General features: G+C 38.1%; 1 pseudogene; it reads left to right on the top strand.

Moving 5' to 3' along the window:
* The first annotated feature begins 254 nt into the window (after positions 1-254).
* Positions 255-1250, top strand: LOC101637991 (annotated as a pseudogene).
* Positions 1251-4873: the final 3623 nt, after the last annotated feature.

Here is a 4873-nt window from a genome sequence, read left to right as displayed (position 1 = left end):
GATTCCACTCTTATTTTTAAAAAACCTCTTGAGACATTCATTGTGTTATAGAGAGGCAGTTCAAAGGTTCAAGGTCCTGCTTGCAAGAAATAGTTCACACAAGGGACAGAATTCAGACCAGAGTCAGAGAAAGGAGTCGAACAGAAAGGATGAGTATATTGAAGGGGAAAAACTCTTACCTCATATAAAAGGCTTGGTCGAGCTCTTCGCCTCCCGCTCACCCAACGTGCAGTCTGGTTCCTTCCTCTTCCAAAAGTGCCATGCCAACTCTGAAGGATCAGCTGGTTCAGAATCTCCTGAAGGAAGAACAGACCTCCCAGAATAAGCTTACAGTCATTGGGGTGGGTGCTGTGGGCATGGCCTGTGCTGTCAGTATCTAGATGAAGACCTTGGCAAATGAACTTGTCCTTGTTGACGTCATGGAAGACAAATTGAAGGGTGAAATGGTGGATCTTCAGCACGGCAGCCTTCACCTTTGAACACCAAAAATCATCTCTGGCAAACTACACTGTAGCTGCAAATTCCAAGTTGGTTATTATCACAGCTGGAGCACAGCAGCCGGAGGGAGAAAGTTGTCTTAATTTGGTCCAACGCAATGTGAACATCTTCAAATTCATCATTCCAAACATCGTAAAGCACAGCCCAAACTGCAAGTTTCGCATTGTTTCTAATCCAGTGGATATCCTTACCGATGTGGATTGGAAGATAAGTGGCTTCCCCAAGAACTATGTTATTGAAAGTGGTTGCCATCTGGATTTAGCACGGCTCCATTACCTAATTGGGGAGAGGCTGGGAGTCCACCCCTTAAGCTGTCACGGATGGGTCCTTGGGGCACATGGAGAATTGTGTGCCAATTTTGAGTGGAATGAATGTTGCTGGTGTCTCCCTGAAAAACCTGCACCCTGATTTAGGCACTGATGGAGATAAGGAACAGTGGAAAGAGGTCCACAAACAAGTGGTCAACAGTGCTTATGAGGTGATCAAACTGAAAGGTTATACTTCCTGGGCCATTGGGCTGTCTGTGGCTGACTTGGCAGAGAGTATAATGAAGAATCTGAGGCGGGTACATCCAACTTCCACCATGATTGAAGGACTTTATGGCATAAACGAGGACGTTTCCCTCAGTGTCCCTTGCATCCTGGGACAGAATGGACTCTCAGATGTCGTGACTCTGACTCCTGAGGAAGAGGCCTGATTGAAGAAAAGTGCAGATACACTTTGGGGGAATCCAAAAAGAACTGCAGTTTTAAATTCTTCTCCTGTACCAACCACTTCACTGTCTGGGCTACAAATGGATTTCAGTTGGGGGGTTGTGCATGCTGCTATTTTTATCTTCTCTATGACTAAAGCAGTACAATTATGATCTAGCAAAAACATTTGTTCCCTAAAGTCAGACCTGGGTATGGGCCATAAAGCCTTACAGCTCTATTCTGATATGAATAATATTTATCATGTGTAGTTCCGTATTGGTTAGCATAAAATTGTTCTCCACCTCCAAGACCCCACTGCCAAGGTGTTTACTGAGTGTGATAGAACTTCTGGTACCTTCACTCAACATGCCAAGTTCAACTTTCTTCCCCAATTACATTTTGTTCTGCAGTGTGTAAAGTAAATATCCAGTATAGCATGTCTTGTGCGTAGCTGTCCTAAGTATCTTATTTTGTGTATGATATTTATCTGAGTGGTGTATTTGCCACATAATGTAAAAAGACTACATAAAAACAATGCAACTATCTGTTCTATCAAATAAAATCAAATAAACCATGCACAGTTGGGGGTGGTGGTAGAATGTAGAACTGTATCTTTTATTCTGTTAGTGATAGACTTCCTGCAATAGGATGACTTTTTTTTGGGGGGGGTCTTCTCCTTCTATTTTTCCACCTATGGCTAGCTAACAATTTTGAAGGGATCATATCTTTACCACTGGTCAATACACACAGATGTCACTGATCATGGAACCCCAAAACTACATTCATGGTCTTTGAGTATCTTCTGGCTCACTAACCCTACAGACAGCGTAGAACTGCACCATCAGTTTTCTAAGACTGTAGATTTTAATTTCACTCAGAGGGCATGGTGGGTTAAAACTACCCACCTTTTGGTTAATAGCTGGGACTTAACTACTGGTCCACGAAGATTCCTCTTGATCAGGGAAGTATGGTGATTGGATGTTTCCCTAGTGCAACTAAGAAAAGGATGTTGTAATAAACCAGGTGGTTTAGAGAAACAAATCCAGTGACACTTATGTATGTATTCAAAAGAGCTTTATATCAAGAATTAATCTTATATCAAGAAGGTATCTCAGCCCAGCCAAATCAAGTTGCAAGCCAAGGCCCTCCTCAAACTCATAGGGCTGCAGGTTGATGATGCAAACAGGTGAAGGAGGAAGCTGGAAGATCCATTTGGTGGGTGCAGAGTTGAGTGATACCAAAGTTGATGGAAACATGGCAGGGCAGCAACAGCTCTCAGGGTTAAGTGACCCACATAGGGCCACCCTGGAGGATGGCAGAGTCCCAGCATGCAGGAAGGCTAAGGGTCAGATAGGGAATTTCCCAGTGGTTCTTACTCTTATACAAAAATTCTTATAACACCAAATAGGTGTCCTTGGCTTCAACCCAATTGATAGTTTGGGCCCTGCCCTATCCTTACCCAGGAGTGTCTAGTTCACATAATCCCTAACTATCACAGATGTTATCATTTTTAATCAACTTTATCCTGGTATAATTTGCATATGACAAATGCACCCATTTTCAGTGCACAGTGAGCTATGTCTTGATAACGATGTTCACTCATGCAACCAGAACCTCAATCAAAATAGAGTTATCATCACAGAATGGTTACTTGAGTTCCTTTGTAAGGATTCCTTCCCACTCTTGCTACAGACAACTAATGGTCTTTTTTGCCACTGTACAAAAGTCTCAGCTGATCTAGAATTTCATATATAAAGAGGCTTCAAAAATGTTCTTGGAAATCTGCCCTTGTCATTTAATTTCCTTTTTCTACAGACTTTTTGAAGGTTCCTCATAAATGGAATCATACAATGTGGACTGTGTTTGTATGCAGCTTCGACACATTATATAGTTTTAAAAATATCATCCTGTTGTTGCATGTCAACACAGTGTGATGCATTATTTTACATTTTTCATATGTTAATATCTTCATTCATCATCTGTTGATGAATACATGGGCTATTTCCAACTTTTGACAATTATGAGAATAAATACTATGCAATTCTGTCATATAGCATTCAGTATTTGTGTAGCTATGAATTTTTATTTATTCCGTGGAAATATCTATTGGTAGAAACTCTGATCCATCTGGTTCATGTATGTTTACATTTATAAGAAGTTACTAAACTGTTCCCCAAAGTAGGGATAACATTTTTACCATTCTAATGCATTGCATCTGAGACCTGGTTGTCTCACCTTTTTATCAGTATTTTATATTTGCAGTTTTTAATTTTATCCCCTCTCATATGTATTTAGTATGTTCTCTTTATAGTTTTCATGTGTATTTCCTTAATAAAAATGCCTGAAAATATAGTATACACTTATTAGTCATTTTGTTACTGTTTAGAAATATCAGTTTATCATGTTTTTTGTCTTTTTATTACTAAATTACAAGAATTATTTATACTTTGTGGATATGGCTCTTTGTAAAATACACATGCTGCAAATTATTTCTCCCAGTTGGTATCTGAATTTTTATGTTTTATATGCTACATATTTGAAACATAGCTCAAAGTCTAAATTTTTTTTCTAGTTGTTTTCTAAGAGTTGATTTTTTTATTTCTTATGTTTATAATAATTAACAATTTCTGGTTAATATTTGTGTGTGGTGATGTTAAGAGGTTTTTTTGTCTATCTATGCCATATAGGTATACAGTTATTTCAATAGCACATGTTCAAATAGTTTTCTTGCTCTGTTAAATTATCTTGGCATATTTGAATCAATTTATTGCTATCTGAAACAATCTTTACACTTAATACTATATTTTGTTGATCTCTCTGATAGGACATGAAAAGTTTGTGGAAAAAATTCATTTATATTTTCATTTTATTTGGAAAAAGATTACTAATTTTTATAAAAATTTATGGGAGGTTTTAATTGTAGTTGTGTAGGATTGAATGAAAATTTTGGAAGTAATTACAACTCTAGTCTTATCTCTGTCTTTCTGTTTCTCAAAAACAAGATCTAGCCTCCCATTTATTTTGATCTTCTTTAATTCCTCTCAGTGATGATTTGTAATATTTAATGTGTAGATGTTTTTCTACATGCATTTAAAAATATTTATCTTTTACTTTTTTCCTTATAAAAAATGTTTCTTTTAAAATAATTTTAGGCTAACAGAAGAACAGCAAACAGTACAGAGAATTTACTTATGTCCTTGGGCCAGCTTCCCACCATGCCATCTGCTCTGCAGGACTGAGTACTGGCAAGACAGCTGCACAGAACGAGAACCCTGGAGATGTGCAGAAGGCTCTTCTTAAATATGGGCTGGATTCTTGAACCAGGAAACTTCCAACAACAAGGGGAAAAACACCCAAAAGAATGAATAAACCTTGAAGTACAGAAATGACTTAGAATGTGCCAATTTCTACCAGCAACCCTCCCCTGCCACCAAGTCTAAGGATTCCTAGGGGATGTGATAGAGAATTCAAGAGAATTTTTGCCTCAGAAAAGTGGCACATGAATCAAGTCAAAACGTTTCTGTGATCCCATTAATAATTATAAATCAAGACTATTTTGAGTCATAGTGATCCTGTAGTTTTTCTAAGATTGTAAATTTCTCTTGAAGCAGACTGCTACATTTTTCCCCTCCCACTGAGAAGACTGAAGAATTTAAAATGAGTTCGGACTGCCAGTTCAGAGC

The sequence above is a fragment of the Echinops telfairi genome, unplaced genomic scaffold (genome assembly GCF_000313985.2).
Source record: "Echinops telfairi isolate 266 unplaced genomic scaffold, ASM31398v2 ScPeMD7_17;HRSCAF=63, whole genome shotgun sequence".
Taxonomy (NCBI): domain Eukaryota; kingdom Metazoa; phylum Chordata; class Mammalia; order Afrosoricida; family Tenrecidae; genus Echinops; species Echinops telfairi.
The sequence above is the reverse complement of the archived record's forward strand: the minus strand, read 5'-3'. Positions and strand labels throughout refer to the sequence as shown.